This window comes from Staurois parvus, unplaced genomic scaffold (assembly GCF_062004578.1).
Source record: "Staurois parvus isolate SC_StPar_1 unplaced genomic scaffold, SC_StPar_1.0 ptg000361l, whole genome shotgun sequence".
Classification (NCBI taxonomy): Eukaryota; Metazoa; Chordata; class Amphibia; order Anura; family Ranidae; genus Staurois; species Staurois parvus.
Window position 1 is genome coordinate 14,787,036 of NW_028318157.1, and position 18,754 is coordinate 14,805,789.

An 18,754-nucleotide genomic window follows, 5' to 3' on the forward strand; every position below is an offset into this window, starting at 1 on the left:
TGTCTGTCCCTGAGTAACAATTCTCTGGCACTCAGTAACAATTCTGTCTGTCCCTGAGTAACAATTCTCTGGCACTCAGTAACAATTCTGTCTATCCCTGAGTATGAATTCTGTGGCCCTGAGTAACAATTCTGTGTCTGTGCGAGTAACAATTCTGTGTCTGTGCAAGTAACAATTTTGTGTCTGTGCGAGTAACAATTCTCTGGCACTCAGTAACAATTCTGTCTGTCCCTGAGTAACAATTCTCTGGCACTCAGTAACAATTCTGTCTGTCCCTGAGTAACAATTCTCTGGCACTCAGTAACAATTCTGTCTGTCCCTGAGTAACAATTCTCTGGCACTCAGTAACAATTCTGTCTGTCCCTGAGTATGAATTCTGTGGCCCTGAGTAACAATTCTGTGTCTGTGCGAGTAACAATTCTGTGTCTGTGCAAGTAACAATTTTGTGTCTGTGCGAGTAACAAATCTCTGGCACTCAGTAACAATTCTGTCTGTCCCTGAGTAACAATTCTCTGGCACTCAGTAACAATTCTGTCTGTCCCTGAGTAACAATTCTCTGGCACTCAGTAACAATTCTGTCTGTCCCTGAGTATGAATTCTGTGGCCCTGAGTAACAATTCTGTGTCTGTGCGAGTAACAATTCTGTGTCTGTGCAAGTAACAATTTTGTGTCTGTGCGAGTAACAATTCTCTGGCACTCAGTAACAATTCTGTCTGTCCCTGAGTAACAATTCTCTGGCACTCAGTAACAATTCTGTCTGTCCCTGAGTAACAATTCTCTGGCACTCAGTAACAATTCTGTCTATCCCTGAGTATGAATTCTGTGGCCCTGAGTAACAATTCTGTGTCTGTGCGAGTAACAATTCTGTGTCTGTGCAAGTAACAATTTTGTGTCTGTGCGAGTAACAATTCTCTGGCACTCAGTAACAATTCTGTCTGTCCCTGAGTAACAATTCTCTGGCACTCAGTAACAATTCTGTCTGTCCCTGAGTAACAATTCTCTGGCACTCAGTAACAATTCTGTCTGTCCCTGAGTAACAATTCTCTGGCACTCAGTAACAATTCTGTCTGTCCCTGAGTAACAATTCTCTGGCACTCAGTAACAATTCTGTCTATCCCTGAGTATGAATTCTGTGGCCCTGAGTAACAATTCTGTGTCTGTGCGAGTAACAATTCTGTGTCTGTGCAAGTAACAATTTTGTGTCTGTGCGAGTAACAATTCTCTGGCACTCAGTAACAATTCTGTCTGTCCCTGAGTAACAATTCTCTGGCACTCAGTAACAATTCTGTCTGTCCCTGAGTAACAATTCTCTGGCACTCAGTAACAATTCTGTCTGTCCCTGAGTATGAATTCTGTGGCCCTGAGTAACAATTCTGTGTCTGTGCGAGTAACAATTCTGTGTCTGTGCAAGTAACAATTTTGTGTCTGTGCGAGTAACAATTCTCTGGCACTCAGTAACAATTCTGTCTGTCCCTGAGTAACAATTCTCTGGCACTCAGTAACAATTCTGTCTGTCCCTGAGTAACAATTCTCTGGCACTCAGTAACAATTCTGTCTGTCCCTGAGTATGAATTCTGTGGCCCTGAGTAACAATTCTGTGTCTGTGCGAGTAACAATTCTGTGTCTGTGCAAGTAACAATTTTGTGTCTGTGCGAGTAACAATTCTCTGGCACTCAGTAACAATTCTGTCTGTCCCTGAGTAACAATTCTCTGGCACTCAGTAACAATTCTGTCTGTCCCTGAGTAACAATTCTCTGGCACTCAGTAACAATTCTGTCTGTCCCTGAGTAACAATTCTCTGGCACTCAGTAACAATTCTGTCTGTCCCTGAGTAACAATTCTCTGGCACTCAGTAACAATTCTGTCTGTCCCTGAGTAACAATTCTCTGGCACTCAGTAACAATTCTGTCTGTCCCTGAGTAACAATTCTCTGGCACTCAGTAACAATTCTGTCTGTCCCTGAGTAACAATTCTCTGGCACTCAGTAACAATTCTGTCTGTCCCTGAGTAACAATTCTGTCTGTCCCTGAGAATGAATTCTGTGGCCCTGAGTAAGAATTCTCTGGCACTCAGTAACAATTCTGTCTGTCCCTGAGTAACAATTCTCTGGCACTCAGTAACAATTCTGTCTGTCCCTGAGTAAAAATTCTGTGGCCCTAATAACGTTTCTGTGGCCCTAAGTAACAATTCTCTGGCACTGAGTAACAATTCTGTCTGTCCCTGAGTATGAATTCTGTGGCCCTAACTAGCGTTTCTTTGTCCCTAAATAACGATTCTGTGGCCCTCATTAACAAGTCTGTGTCCCTGAGTAATGGTTCTCTGTCCCTAAGTAACTTCTCTCTGTCCCCAATTCTCGTTTCTGTGGCCCTAACTCTGTCCCTGTCCCTAGTACAGAGCGGTCTGCCTCTGTTCAATGACTGCAGGCAAATGAAGATTTCCAAAATGGCCGCTATATATACCTCGACCATTACACAGTGCTGGCTGGCTGGCTGCTGATTGGCTGATGCGATCACATGTCGTTGAGGAATGCATTATGGGGCAGCGCGCCTTGTCTGCGCGCCTTCCCCGACATCCCCGCTCCGTCGCCGCACATGTCAGCCGCCATTTTCGGAAAAATTTCGATTCGCGCGTCCGAATTAGGCTGTTTTTCGGATTCGGCACGAATCGAAATTTTTCCGATATTCGACTCGAATTCCACTTCGGATGCTTCGATTCGCTCATCTCTACTGCTTATGTTCAAATCAAACCATTCCCCACTTCCCAGAATTAGATAGCTAATCATGTAATACAAATCACAGACATAGTTCACATAAACTTCCTATTGTAACACAGCTTAAAATGCAAATATTGCAAATCCATGCAGATTTTTAAATTTCAGATTTGAAATTTCATTAATTACAGTTGTTTCACCAGGAAATAAAAGATAATTCAGTCTCTATGTGATGCCTTTTTAAAACAATGCAGTTTTATCTATGTTAATAGCAGCAGGAAATAACATGATTAGGACAATTTCCTTTCATAAAAACTATCTGGAAGAACTGTTTAATACATGAGAGATGCCTTCTCAGAAGATTACATGATAATTATACTTCAAGTTGCCAGGCAACTCTAATTGCCATGTGATTTGTACTTTTTACATCTCTTGATAACACTTAGTTTACGAGGCAGAAATAATCATGTACTTGTATGCCCAATAATTATATAGCGTATACCATGCAATTAAATGATCACCATGGATAAAAACTAGTATGACGTTATCAGGCAATTTTAATAAAAAATAAAACTGCTTAGAGAAATTTAAAAGTAAGCACTTGAAGCTAAGCATTATTACCTGAAGTCTGGGAGGTAACATATTAATGAACTTGGACATGTGACAAAAATATATAGTAGATTACAAATTACACAGATTACAAATGAATAATTAATGTTAAATTTGTAACAACAAATTATGTGCAAAATGTTCAAAAATAAAAGGCATTCATCCAAACAAGTCATTTATTTAAAAAAAAAACTATTTTTACAAGACTTTTACTATACTATCACATACAAGTGATAGTACAATAATGGTGTATTTTGCTTGGTGTCTACTGCTTCACGTGTAACTAAATAATTTAAAATGTAAAGGTGTATTAAAAGTATATTGTTTTACATTTTTATTAACCAATTTTCTTTGAACATGCATTGATCCTTTTCAGCGATTGCCCAGTGTCAGCTAAATGTGTTTATGTAAACTTTTCAGTTCTATGAAACAACATGGATTTGTATAATTAATTAATATTTTTAAATATTTTAAATATTAATTTAGTTAAAGAAATAAGACAAGAAAAATCTATAGTACAATAGTACTGTATGTGCTACCAAGTATGCCAAAAGTATAAAGGACAGTGCTCAACAGATTCTTACAAACTCGTATGCTTGATGAACATTTCTATTCTGCTTTGTGTAACTGTGTCATCATGTCTACACAAGAATATTAATAAGACAATCAAGGGTGAAAATTATTTATATTAACTTTTCCCAAATGACCTCAGCTACCTCCCAAGTGGTTTCATTCTGCTCTTTTAAGCGTGTTTTGACTAAGGCCAATGGAGAGTCATGAAGACAAATGGTTTAGAAATTGGCTCACAAACATACATGTCACCCAGGGTACTTGATTCATTCTTGAGTGATAATCCGTCAAATAGCCTTGGAAATAATACATTTTCTAGAGCACATGATACAAAAAACAGTACAAAGCATAGTCATTTTTATGGGTATGCATTATTTATGGGAAAATAAATTATAGAATGTGCTGAATGTTAACATTTTTATATGCAGATATAGCATCCAAAGAAATCAGTAGAATTGAAGATTATATAATTTACTAATCCATTACTTATTTGGGGGATAATTTATGCAAAACCTTTTTTGTTTACAATTTGATATATTTTACCATCTTTCATTGTTCAATGTCATGGATCATATTTGAAAAAAAGAATACATAAAATGTTATTGGTTGTTGTATATCAATGTAGGTGCCATGCTAAGACTGAGGCCAAGTAGCAATACTAGTCTAATTTAAATGCTGCAAGATATGATTGCATATTCAAGCTGGACTTTTCAATATGAAACCTGCCAGCTTAATTAAATTTCTGGAATGCACTGGAGACAAAAAATGAATTTATATGGGTGAAAGCTGCAATCATTCAGGCTGTACGTGCCTTAAAATGTACACCCCTTTGGCAAAACAACTTCTGTAGTATGAATTATGCCCAATCACAGATTGTGATTCTTCTAATTATGTTTTCACTTCGTCCTTACTATATATTAAGATAAAGGTTAAAATATGTAAGTTATATCTCTGTGTTGGCAATGCTTGTTCAACAGCTAGGTAATGTGACTGTGTTAAAACAAAATACTGCTTTGTTATTTGACATACCAAAATGTGTCCATTTGTTGTAAGAAAAAATGGAGAAGGGATGTTGCAAGGTGTAAATCTGCATGTATTTAAAAATGAAGTAAAAGGTAAAATTTTAGTATACACAATGTTTTAGTAAGAGAACTACAAAATACAAATGTATACTTTTTATAGCAAGGACACAATGGGGTTGATTTTCTTAACATGCAGAGACTGTTCACTAAACAAAGTGTATGTTTACTTAGTAATAGTGTAAAACAGTATTCACTTTATATCCTCAATCTTAGGCATAGGAAATGTACACAGTAGGGAACGTGAGTGGAAACACTGAGAGCAGTGGATTAGGCTAGCAACACGCCTAGTGTGCTAGATATATTCAGATTATCTATAGAAGTTAGTAGAGTTCTTGGCACAGGTAGTCAGAGAGGTAAAGAAAAACGAAACCAGCGCTCAAATCTTCATGCTGACTGGGGGTGCTGTATCTGTCCTTCTCTGAGGTGCAGCCCTTGAAAGATTGGGAAACCTTGGTACTGGTGAAGAAAAGCAAAAGAAGGGCGCAGTCTCTTCCCGCATTACCGTGGTAAAAAACAAATTTATTAAAATGCATAAAAGTGCATACTCACAAACCAAAGGAGATATAAAAATAGAAACAAAGAGCCAGTGGTAATGGTCACAGATACCAAGACACCCTTGATGTGGTTAGCTCATGCATTCCGGGAGACACACTCCCTTCTTCAGAGCTAAAATATTAGACCTGCTGCTCTTGCATTCAAGACAATCAGTACAATAAGAGCACTGAAACATACCCCCTTCATGACATACCAAAAGGGCGTGACGCATCGAGGTAAGCCCACAAAGTGAATCGCAAGGAGGAAAGAAAACACCTATAAACATATGTGGTTATAATGCAAAAGGCTTGGCATCCACAGCTCTGTATGATAAACAATGTAGGTGTATCTATAATACAGAGGCTAGCCCATGATGCATAAAATAGACAACACATACTGAAACGAATATGAGGATGAAATATAAATGGCAAAAAATACATAGTTGAAGGAAGGTCCCTGTATTAAATGCACTCACATGATTCTGGCAATGCTGTAGTGCGCAGATAGAGAGGGGAAGAGTGTGCGAAAAGTTGTAGGAGCAATGGCGTCTGCCATAGTGTGCACACATGGAGAGCTGTAAAACTGTCATTAATGAAAGTGTGTGTGGACAGATGATGGTACTGCACATGCGTGCTAAGCCATGAACCATCGCATGCGCCGGAAGCCTCTCCACCCTAGGATGGCGAGACAGGAACTGTGTCACACTGAGGGTGGAAGTGAGCAATGTAACAGACCGTGGTGCTGGCAGATGCAGCGGTCTACAGGGAAAGGATGTATAAACCTCTATTAGGGAAGGTGAAAAATAAATGGAGGGGGTGTAAGAATGTTCCTATCTAAAAAAAATGGAAAATAAAAAGATTGCAACATGAGTAAAGATTGATAGTATTGTGTGCTCAATACCATGCATGGACTGGAATAGCGGGCATCAACAGTCTCCCAGTATCTGGGATTGTTACCACTGGCTTTTTGTCTCCGTTTTTATATCTCCTTTGGTTTGTGAGTATGCACTTTTATGCATTTTAATGAACTTTTTTTACTGCGGTAATGCATGAAGAGAGTGTGCGCCCTTCTTTTGCTTTTCTTCACCAGTCAGAGAGGTAAATATTAAGTATATCATTTGCTATTTTAGAAACTTGAGATTGAAAAGCCAAATAGTGACTTTTTGTATTTTGTTTTATCCAGTAGTTTTGTTTCTTAAGAGCTTTATTAAAGATTACAAACAGTACAGAAATCAAGAGATACCTGCACATACATCAAAGTGAAGCAGTGCAGCAAACAGATAAATGAGCATTGTTTATGAGTCACATACTGTAACTGAAGTGGAACAGGCTTACAATTTCAGAAAGCAGATGACCCCATATACTGAGATCGTCTAACCAAAAAAAAACAAAATAGTGAGGAAGACCGCCTTTCATAGCAGTGATAAGGAGCAGAAAAAAACACTTGCCAAGGCCAGAAACCCATCAAAGAGTCCTGAGTTCCTTGAAAATAAAAACGTAGCTCATCTAAAGCCAGGAAAAAGATATGAAAAACCATAGGGGGGAAAGCTGAAATACAATAGAGGATGGAAAAAGGGAAGAATCCAGAGACAAGGAGAAAAAAAGGGGGAGGAGGTGAGAGAGGGAGAGAGAACTCCCCAGGCACTCAAAATGGTTGCGTGAGGGAAGAAAGTGTGAGTCAAAAGATAAAAGCTCACCCAAGAGCTCAAAGCACCTCAGTGTAATCAGCTGTATGCTTGTAATGAATCTAACATGCCCATATCTGATGAAAAAAGAGATTCTGTCTTGAGAAATCTGAATCAGCTCCTCCATTTTCAAGATTCTGTTGATGCGAGAGAGAACAACTCTGCTACTGGGGGGGAGGGGGTAGAGGATCTTCAATGAACCTGGACACAAAGCCTGGCTGCGTTCACCATATGTATAGCTAGTGATTTAAAATAATGATGTTTAGGCATGAGAGAATGGTGGATAAGGTACTGCGCAGGAGTAAACTCCAGAAGAAGGCCTAAAACTGCCATTGTAATTTTGTGGTCTGCTTTCCAGAAAGAGCTTAAAACAGTGCACTGCCAACAGATATGAAGCAAGGACCCCACATCAGCAAGAAAACGCCAGCATTGATCAGTTACCACTGGCTAGTTACAGTAAGGCAACGTTTCGGAGTTTCGTAGGACCCCTTCATCAGGCATGTGTCACAAGATCTAGAATATAGAGCCCTAGAACTTTTTTCCCTGCATCGAGATCAAAGGATCTGCTCATAAATGCCTAAGGAAGGGCTGCAGTGTGATAATGAATAGAAAGGGCAATAGGGGACAACCCATGTTGTGTGCTCTTGAAGATTCAAAAGGTGTTTAACAGGTATCCATTGGTCTTAACCCTGGCTGGAGGGGACACATACAGGGACACAATCTGAGAGCAGAATTTGTTTCATAAGCCCAGAAAATGTAGTCCCAGGCCACCCTGTTAAGCACCTTTTCAGCATCAAGGAAGAGGAAGAAACCTCACTAAACTTTCATTGTTAGCCAATGATGGATATTAAAGGTTTTGAGGGTGTTATCCCAGGCTTCCCTACCCAGCAAAAACCTCCTTGATCTAGGGATATCTTTTAGGGAAGAAATAGTAGTCTATTGGCCAAAATGCAAGCTTAAATTTTTAGATCAACATTGATCAGCAAGATAAGTCGGTAACTCTCGACCTGTGTCACATCTTTTTTTTTAAACTTAGTTTATTGAAAAACATGCAAATTATACTTGTACAGCCAATATAGTGGCAAAGTATTATCCAGCAAACAGCGTATACAAAGGGAACTGTCACAGTTTTGGAGTATCAAAGCCTGTAAATTCTGCACATACCACAGAAACAAATAGGTATATCCATATATATGCACAATTAGAAAATTCAAACAAAAAGAAAAGACTTATAATAAACAAGTAACAAAAAATAAAACACAGTAAGCAACTGGACATAAGAATACTGCACACATGTATGTTATTAGGCTGAGTGTATCCACCCAGGTGCCCAGCACTATAAAGAGTTACTAAAGGAAAGAGAAAGAGAAGGACACAATGTTAGTAGTTATCCCAAAAATCATAACACTCTGACTTCCAGCCCATACAGGGATAGTAGCAAGAACAGAGGGGAGGGTTTGACTTGAAACAGAGGGTAACTAAGGTATGGGGTCAGAGACCAAATGTAGAATAGAGTCACTGGTGTCTTGTGTGTCCAGCTAGGGTCCCCAGAATCTAGTAAACTTCCCTGGACACCTTCTTGCCTCATACTGTACATTAGCTTAGAAAGTGGGAAACTCTGATTAATTAAACTTTTGCACAAATCAATATGCACGGGGTCATAAAGTATCCAGTATAATGCAATGGTCTTCTTGGCATAGTAGAGCGTAATACTCGTAAGAATCATTTAGCTTTAGCAGTCAGTTCAATATCATCATATACCCCAAGAAGACACCACTTAGGACTACAGACAATGGGGAGATCAAAATGAACTGAAATAAATGCAGTGATCTCAGACCAAAATGGTCTGACCTTAATGCACGACCAAACTACAGTTGTGGCCAAAATTATTCAACCCCCAATGCTGTAAAGGGGTTTAGGGACTATAGTGTACATTTGGAATTGTATTCAGAATCAAATCCTACAAGGACGTTGTAACTACCCAAATGCAACTAAAATGACATCAATTGTTTATGTAATACAGTAGTAAATGGTTCTTATGTGGTTTCTTCATTGCCACAATTATTCAACCCCTTAAAGACTACCACTCTGAAGAACAGAGGTTCATACAGGTGCTTTCCATCAGGTATTGAAAACACCTGTGGATGTCACCGAGCAGCAATCAAGCATAATAAGCACCAATTAGGCAGCTTTAAAATGACTGTGATACTCAGCTCCTTCTAGACATTTACTGGTGTGGTTACAAACATGGTGAAGGCAAGAGAATGGTCCAGGAAGACAAGAGAAGAGGTGATTTCTCTTCACAGGAAGGGCAATGGCTATAAGAAGATTGCAAAGATGTTAAACATACCAAGAGACACCTTAGGAAGCATCATTCGCAAATTCAAGGCAAAGGGCACTGTTGAAACGCTACCTGGTCGTGGCAGAAAGAAGATGCTGACTTCGACTGCTGTGCGCTACCTGAAGCGTAGAGTGGAGAGAAGTCCCCGTGTGACTGCTGAGGAACTGAGAAAAGATTTGTCAGATGTGGGTACAGAAGTTTCAGCCCAGACAATAAGACGCACACTGCGTAATGAAGGCCTCCGTGCCAGAACTCCCAGGCGTACCCCCTTGCTGTCTCCAAAGAATAAGAAGAGTCGACTGCAGTATGCCAAAAGCCATGTGGACAAACCACAAAAGTTGTGGGATAGTGTTCTGTGGACTGATGAAACAAAATTAGAACTGTTTGGGCCCATGGATCAACGCTATGTTTGGAGGAGGAAGAACAAGGCCTATGATGAAAAGAACACCTTGCCTACTGTGAAGCATGGTGGAGGGTCAATCATGCTTTGGGGCTGTTTTGCTTCTGCAGGTACAGGGAAGCTTCAGCGTGTGCAAGGTACCATGAATTCTCTTCAGTACCAGGAGATATTGGATGGAAACGTGATGCAGTCCGTCACACACCTGAGGCTTGGGAGACGTTGGACCTTTCAACAGGACAATGATCCCAAGCATACCTCCAAGTCCACTAGAGCATGGTTGCAGAGGAAAGGCTGGAACATTTTGGAGTGGCCATCGCAGTCACCAGACTTAAATCCGATTGAGAACCTCTGGTGGGACTTAAAGAAAGCAGTTGCAGTGCGCAAGCCTAAGAATGTGACTGAACTGGAGGCCTTTGCCCATGAAGAATGGGCGAAGATACCCGTAGATCGCTGCAAGACACTTGTGTCAAGCTATGCTTCACGTTTAAAAGCTGTTATAACTGTAAAAGGATGCTGTACTAAGTACTAAGATTGAATGTCACTTGGGGGTTGAATAAAACTGATAATGCTGTGAGCACAGAAAAGACATTTGTGGTTATTTCATTATAACTGTTATGTTATATTTGTCTGACCTACAAGTGCCTCTTTAATGTAAATGTAAGCAAGATGACTGAATGATCAAAAGCAATGTCAAACTGGCCAAAACACTCAATTTCAGTGGGGGTTGAATAATTTTGGCCACAACTGTATATGCATACAGTCCCCTTGTTCTGACTCACATTTATGGCATTTGGGGATGGTTCCTTTGTGCATAAGAAATAAATGCTTAGGTGTATAATACATTCTGTGTAAGCATCTCAATTGTTTAAGCTTGTCCCTAGCAGAGTTTACAGTATCAGGATATGAGACATATACCTCTTTCCAGTCATCTAGAGAGAGATCCATGATATCAAGCAGCCACCACTCTTGTACTTTAGTTAGCTGTGTGGAAGGTTTGTCCAGTAGTAAGGAGTAGTGTGTAGAAATAAGTCATGTGTAATTAGATGAAAGAAGTGCACGGTCCAGTTTAGAATTACTTAAATGAGCCTCCAAGAGTCCCAGCTGCATCTCTGCCTTGTGGCGTAATTGTAAGTACCTGAAGTGCCACCCCAGGGTGATATTTAGCTCTCTGAAAGTGTATGAAAGTTTTAAATACTGATGAAGATAGGTTAACCCATACCTAGCCCAATGCAGGCTATGTGGTAGGTTGTAGAAATGTGGCAAACGAGGATTAAACCATAAGAGCTGGTTGGGGGGAACAGAGGTGCTTGGTTTCATCTAAAACATTTAAGCAGTGGTTGTAAATTTGCAGAGAGGTCTTTAGCGTTATCATCCCTGTGGTAGTGATAAGCAGGGGCGGACTGACAACTCATGGGGCCCCTGGGCAATAGGGGATCATGGGGCCCCTGTGTCCTTGTCCAAACTCAAAAAAGCCTATGAAAAAGGTACCAGGGACATATCATGGGGCCCCCTCTGGACCCCGGGCCCTCGGGCAGTGCCCGTGTTTCCAAATGGTCAGTCCGCCCCTGGTGTTAAGTGTTTGTCTGTAAATAAGACTCCCCAGAGTCTCAAGTGAGGAGACCAGGAACAAGAAGCTGAAAAGTCTCAAAGGAAGGTAGTGAGAAGTGAGTCACTTCTGGAAGTGGTGTTTGGGAATATATACTGGGAAATTAGCAAGAATATAAAGACATTTTGACAGGAAGACCATTTTGAATAGGTTCACACGCCCCAACAGGGTGAGAGGTAGCTCAATCCAATGACTAATTCAGGTGCAAAAGGAGGTGATGCAGCAGAGGACATTGTTATCCAAATACTTTGCCAATGGATGCTGGATGTCAACACCAAAATATCTGAATTTGTGGGTAATTTGTAATGGGCAAGACTGGGGTAATTGGAGAAGTGGGTCTTCATCAATAGAAAATGTAAAATATTTTGTCCAAGTGACCTTGAACCCAGAGTAGTTCCCAAACTGCTGGATAAGTTTCAGAGCAGCAGTAACACTGTGCAGTGGGTCTGAAATATACAGTAACATATTGTCTACATATAACGATACCTTTTCCTCCAGAGAGCCAATTTGAATCCCTTTAATCAGAGGGGAAACTCAAAGAAGTTCCTCCAGGGGTTCAATCGCAAGAGCAAACAAAATGGGTAGCAATGGACACTTTTGCTTAGTGCCTCTCTGGATGGATAAGGGAGCAGATATACAGCCATTGACCTGTATACGTGCTTAGGTGAGTGTATATAAAATTTTTATCCAAGAAATGAAAGTGTCACCAAACCCAAATTTCTGTAGCACCTGAAAGAGATAATTCCATTTAATGGAGTTAAAAGCTTTATGGGTGTCCAGGGTCACAAGCACTCTAGGGGAATTTGAGCTGTTGGGAACCTGCAAGTTAGTGAACAGCCTCCATAAAATAATATAAGTAGATCTGCCTGGAATAAAGCCGGTTTGATAAGATTTAACCAGACGGGAAACTACTGAGTTCAATCTGGTGGCAAATATTTTGGATAGGATCTTAATTGTTGTGTTAATTATGGATATAGGACTCACAATATTGGGGATATTTATTAGGCTTGGAGATTAAATCAATAAGAGCTTCTTGCATAGACTCAGGGAGAGATTGCTCCCCTAAAATATACTTATAAAGAGAAAGTAAACAAGGAAGGACAAATTCTTTGTGGGATAAATACCATTCCATAGGCAGGGAATCTACAGTCTTCTATAGCTGCATTCCCCACAACAGGACAACCAGTAGTAGATAACACTATGAAAGATATTGCTACAATCCTCTCTCATGGCTGTTTTTTCATCTACAATCAACAAATTCATTATTGACATGCAGTTAATGGTAGACAGCGTACGGTACTTAGAAACTAAAATGGAAGAATGCACCAAAATAGTAAATGATCCTATTAATGCATACGAAGAAAGCAGAGGTGACAACATGCAAATAAAAGCAAAATTAGCAGATCTTGAAGACAGCTCTCATCGCAATGACATCAAATTGTGGGGTGTACCATAGTCTGTCCCTTCTCAAGACCTGCAAAAATACGCCAGGGATATGATTTCTACACTATTGCCTGATTTATCTCCAATGGAATTGACCATTGACTGTATTCATAGAATCCCTAAACCTCAGCATCTAGTGAATTCAGTACCGAGAGATGTCCTCATGTGCATTCACTTTTACTCAATTAAAAAGCAATTATTATCTAAAGCAAGATCCCTCAACACTCCATCAGCTCCATATTCAGAAGTCCAAATATCTGCTGATTTATCAAAATATACAGTATCTTACAAATGAGAAGACATCTAAACTCCATCACAAAAGCCCTCAATAACCACCACATCACCTATAGGTGGCGATACCTTGCTACATTACTAGTATCATGAAACGGCACATCACATGTGATCCCTACACTTGGAGGAGGTATGAAACTTCTGTACATTTGGGGCATAATTCCGGATCCACCTTGCAAATCTGCTACTCCCATAATCCACAGTGGACTATGACAACAAAACTCCCAGCACTCCAAGAACCATAAATCCAGACATGATTGAATGCTCCACTTTATTTCCTCATAACTTCGCCTTCCTCTCTGGACCGGTACCCAGCTCTTCAGTACCAAATATATCAACTCTACCCCCAGGAATACTAGGGAGAAGCCTAGCTGTTGTGACATCATGCAGCTGAGGCCACATAGAAGGCCGGTGGCCATCTTGCTTTACCAAAAACCAGATGTGAGTTTATTCTTACTCTGTATGACCATTTATTCGCCAAATTTCAATAAAATTACTGCACTATCAAGCACTTTATGCTTTGGCTCGTTAGTAACGAGCCTCCAAGGTGGAGTTTCCCCAGTGCTCACTGTATTCCCATCCGGTGGTCTACAAGATCTGACAAGATGTCCCTGGATACTGTGTGAGATACCTGAAAGTTACCTTGCATGCTGAACATGTGCCAAATGATTTCCAACATCCCTATCCACACCCAGATGACCATGGCTGGATAATATTAAAACAAATGAGCTTTTAAATTGCGCTTCTGGTGAGTACAATAACATTATCAGCTCCAAGTCACGGATTTCACAACATGGATTTCATTATTGCTGGACTTTATTATATATACCAATTATCACTCAAGTCACTTTATTTCATCTGATATTTATTCACTTTGTCAATAGGTCAATTCAGGACGATTCACTCCTTTATTGTGTCACTTATAGTGCTACAAGGTGCCCACACTATTTTCACTTTACTCTTTATTATTATTATTTTTAGCACTGCATATCTGTTAACATATTTATATAGAGGGTAAGAGGTTTCACCTTTATGCAAGCAGCTTGACACCTAGCGCTCGTTTTATTATTTTTACTATACTTGTAGTGACTTTGCTGAAACTTTTGAAAGACCCTACTTCCCTCAAAATTTTCACTCTATATCTCTTCTGAATACTGACATAAAACTATATGCCAAACTCATAGCCAATAGATTGATAGATATTTTACCAACCCTAATACATAAGGACCAGTCTGGTTTTACTAAAGGTCGACAAGCTTCTAGTGCCACTAGGCAATTGATTTATATTATCCGTCATGCATAAATCTCAAGAATGCCTTCTCTGCTTCTGTCTTTGGATGCAGAGAAGGCATTCGATAGGATTCACTGGAAGTACCTGCACACAGTTCTACTTAAATTTTTTTTTTAGGGTCCAATCCTTAACACCATCCTAGCCTTATACTCCACGCCATCAGAAAAAGTATATACATCCTATATGTTGTCTACAGCCTTTCAAATCATAAATGGTACCAGGCAAGGATGCCCCCTATCTCCAATAATTTTCAATATGTTAATGGAACTTACCGGCAGAACACATTAGAACAAATGACAAAATATCTGAACTCAACATGGCATCCCAGGAACACAAAATCAGCCAATTCGCTGACGATGTGATTCTGCTGCTCACTAACCCATCATCAAAGGCATCACTTGTATAAATGATCTGTTCAAAAACAAAAGCCTCAAGTCTTTCACAATTCATCAGGAAGAGTATCACCAGACTACTCAAGATCTATTCAAGTATATTTGAACAACTCACTGTCTACACTCACTTCCCAATTGGTTGTGTAAACTACCATATCCTGCATGAACTTTCTTACACACACCTACATATACATTAAAAGGCATTTCACTTTTCTACAACCTTTTTCAACAGAAAAATATTTTCACTAAAACAGATCCCTTCCAAAAGTAGGAATCTGACCTAGGGAAATCATACACAGAATCCCAATGGGTATTGTACAAGCGTGTTGATTAACCTACGAAGTCACACACTGCTTCACTCTATGGGAAATAACACAAACAAAATCACACTAAGATGGTACCTAACTCTAAAGAAACTAGCACACGTTAAGGGATACACATCCAACCTTTGTTAGAGACAATGTAGGCATAACGAAGATATTTTCCATATCTTTTGAGGATGTACCAAGCTCAAACTCTTCTGGTCTTCCATATTCCATATCATCTCTGAAATAACTCATACCTGTATTCCTCCATTTCCTAGTCTGGCACTTCTGATCTGGATGGAGACCTACTACCACACTAGATACACAATTTTACACATTCTATTATCGGCAAGACTCAACATCACCAGATACTGGAAAACAACAATAACACCTACAATTTCCTATACACTAGACATAACTCAATTACACCATTCATATGAACATAGGCTGGCTATAAGTACAGGAAAGTTAGCCCATATAAACTCACTATGCCAACCTTGGGATAACTGGAAACTGCTTCACTCTTAACCGACTATTACATGCTGGAAGTAATAGGTAGACTCTGGAACTCTACACTCTATCCTTACCCGCTGTTTGTTATTTGTTATTTACTATTTCTAAGCCACTGTCATACTACTAGTACAGCATGAGCTAAATATTCTTGAGAATTGTACTATATGTTTTTCAACTGGACCAACAAGTCCTTAAGAAATAAAATGTTCCACAGTTAACACTCAATCCAAGAAATATGTACTGCTTATATCAATAAACTTAAATGTTTGTTATTGCATTTGAATACAATATGTTTTGTTATATCAAGATATTTCAATAAAAATCTATTGAATGAAATAAAAAAAAATTTTTGGATGAAGGTGAGCATTGGAGGTGCTCTGTGCTGCAAAAGAAGATGGTATGGTGGGGAAAGGGTTTTCCTCCCTGTGACCTTCCCTAACATATTTGAAGATTCTTCAAAAGCATGAAGATTTAGGGCGAGTTTGTAGAAATATAAAACCCTATTCAATCAGTGCAACACACCCTAAAATAATATGATAGTGCCCTAAATAGTTGCTACTAAAACACTGTTAGTGACTTCACCTGTACTAAAATGAATAACAATAAAGTGTAGTGCAACAAACTAATATTGCCTATACAAATCAATAAAAAACAATAATTAAAGTCCTATGAAAAAGTCTCTTATAACACCACTGTGCGATGTGTATAAAATAAATCTTCTCTCTTCGTCAGTGTCAACCATGCCACCACCATTAGGTGAAAAACCTGCTCACCTCATTTTATGACCTCATTAGTAGGTCATTATGAGCTCAACATATGGACAAACTTGTGTACACCCTCTGTGGCCTTCCTCCAGCTCCTCTCCCAGCACCACCACAGTATACACTCCTTCAGCTGACGCTCTCATATAATATGTATTATAGAAAAACAGAAAAGTAGAACCACAGTGCTTTCTATTTATAAAGCAATTTATTAGCACCCAGATTAAAAACACTTACAAAATGTAAGGAACAAACCACTATATAATGTATATTTCATTACATGGTTCACCACTCCACTCTCCCGAATGGTCATCAATTCAAAACATCTAGGGCTCAGCACCTTCCACCTATAGTCGTTATGGCTCAGATTTGGGCTTCCTCAGTAGGCACTGAAGAAGAGAGATTTATTTTATACACATTGCACAGTGGTGTTATAAGAAACTTGTTCCTGGGACTTTATTGTTTTTTAGATTATGTAGAAAGTCTCAGAAATTGGTTTTGTCTTCAAAAGCCCAACATGGGTATGTTTTGGATAATGCAAATTTCAATAACAATTGTTAGCTAACACTTTGAGACAACTAAACATGTAGTGGTATAGTTTAAGGAGCTCAACATATTCCATTTGAGTTACACAAACTCTTAAACAAAGTTTTTAGTTTATTTTAACATAGCACACTAGAAAACAGTGTCCTGGAAATTTCATTTGTAACTAAGCAGCATTAAATCAGGAAAATATAATTGGTTCATGTGTCTCCAGTATATACTGTATAACTTAAAATCCACTGTGTTGAGAGTTCAGAATGGTGCAGAACTGTATTTCAGAAGATGATTCTTGGATTTTTAACACATAATCTATTGCAACTCTTACATCCTCTCATCACAGTTCCAGTCAAGGTTCACTGTAACCAATCTACCCGCAAATTGACCCACTAATAAGTACTGGATTATTGCAAGCACTCTTGAACTCACATTTCATTGACTTCACAAATCCTCCTGATTGTCCCCATGAATAATGGATGTATTGCATAGAGAACGGTCATAATACACTTCAGCCTCACCATTTTGTTTGGAAATTAACCCATTGACTTCTCAATTTAAACTCAGTGGCATAAAACCAATCTTAAAAATATAAATATATAAGCATTGAAGAATATTAGTAACTTATATGTAATAAACAGGGGCTTAGATATTTTTTTCCTGAGGGGCCCTGTTGTTGGCAACCAGAGGTAACAAATTAGGATGCACATAGGTCTGGCAAAACTGCACTGTGGGAAGAACTTAAAACTTGAGCCTATTTATTGTGTACACAGTACCATACACTATATTGCCAATAGTATTGGAACGTCTTTAATTAATGGCATCCCAGTCTTCGTCCATAGAGTTCAATAATAAATTGTCCCACCCTTTGCAGCTATAACAGCTTAAACTCTTCTGGGAAGGCTGTCCAAATTTGTGAGGTCAGGCTCTGATGTCAGATAAGAAGGCCTGGCTCACAGTCTCCACTCTAGTTTATCCCAAAGGTGTTCTATCAGGTTGAGGTTAGGACTCCGTGCAGACCAGTCAAGTTCCTCCGCCTCAAACTCGCTCATCCATGTCTTTATGGACCTTGCTTTGTGCATTGGTGCTCAGTCATGTTGGAAGGGGCCATCCCCAAACTGTTCCCACTAAGTTGGGAGCATGTTTTGGTATGCTGATGCCTTAAGAGTTCCCTTCAATGGAACTAAGGGACCAAGCCCAACCCCTGAAAAACAACCCCACATCATAATCCCCCCTCGACCAAACTTTACACATGGCACAATGCAGTCAGGCAAGTACCGTTCTCCTGGCAACCATCAAACCCAAACACGTCAATCAGATTGCCAGACAGAGAAGTGTGATTTGTCACTCCAGAGAACACATCCCCACTGCTCTAGATTCCAGTGTTGGTGTGCTTTATGCCACTGTATCTGACTCTTTGCATTGCAGTTGGTGATGTAAGGCTTGGATGCAGCTGCTCGGCCATGGAAACCCATTTCATGAAGCTCTCTGCACACTGTTTTTGTGATAATATGAAGGCCACACAAAGTTTGGAAGTCTTTAGCTATTGACTCACAGTGGAATATAAAAGGTAGTGGAGTTACCTGTTAGGTTCATCCATACTTTAATGATTGGTATGGTAGTCATACGAGGCACTAGACCTAGAACAACATAAATGTATAAAATATCACAGAAAATACAGTCCC

General features: G+C 39.5%; 1 pseudogene; it reads left to right on the top strand.

Moving 5' to 3' along the window:
* Positions 1-7,465: 7,465 nt before the first annotated feature.
* On the top strand, positions 7,466-13,483 carry LOC149456519 (uncharacterized; annotated as a pseudogene).
* The last annotated feature ends 5,271 nt before the right edge of the window (positions 13,484-18,754 follow it).